This window comes from Fukomys damarensis, unplaced genomic scaffold (assembly GCF_012274545.1).
Source record: "Fukomys damarensis isolate Sample0158 unplaced genomic scaffold, DMR_v1.0_HiC HiC_scaffold_20, whole genome shotgun sequence".
Classification (NCBI taxonomy): domain Eukaryota; kingdom Metazoa; phylum Chordata; class Mammalia; order Rodentia; family Bathyergidae; genus Fukomys; species Fukomys damarensis.
The window spans coordinates 3,603,099-3,603,710 of NW_022900932.1; positions in this window are offsets into that span (position 1 = coordinate 3,603,099).

Consider the following 612-nt stretch of genomic DNA (forward strand, 5'->3'; position numbering starts at 1 on the left):
AGGAGCTTTGGGTCAGCGGACCCCTGGGAACTTGGCTGTGGCCCGTGGGGAAAACATCGGCCTGGACCCTGGGTTTCTCTCGATTTCTCATTAAAAAGATAACTGGAGCCCGGTGTTGTGGCACGCAGGCCCTCTAGGAGGCTGAGGCAGGAGTTTGAGCCCAGCCTGGACAATTTAGCAACTTAGTAGGAGGCTAAATATAAAAAAAGCTGGGGATGTAGCTCAGTGTGAACCCCAGGGCTAGAGAGCACACAGCTAGCTGTCCATGCCACCACCTGGCTTCTGTTATCTGTCCTCCTGTGGCCACTGTGTCCTCTCTGAGAACAGCACAAGGACTTCGGCACTGGAGATGGAACCCAGGGCCTTCACACTAAGCTACCTGCCAGCCCTTTTTATTTTGAGACAGGGTCTGCTATGTCATTAAACTGCCCAGGCTGGGCTTTAACTGGTGATCCTCCTGCCTCAGCCTCCTAAGACGGCAGGGATTACAGGCGTGAAGCATTGGGAGTTGGGCTGTAGTGAGGGGTGGCTGTTGAATTCAACAGCACACGCAGTAGCCCAGCGGCACTTGACAGTATAAACAACTCATAGGACTATTACATTTCCGGGTAT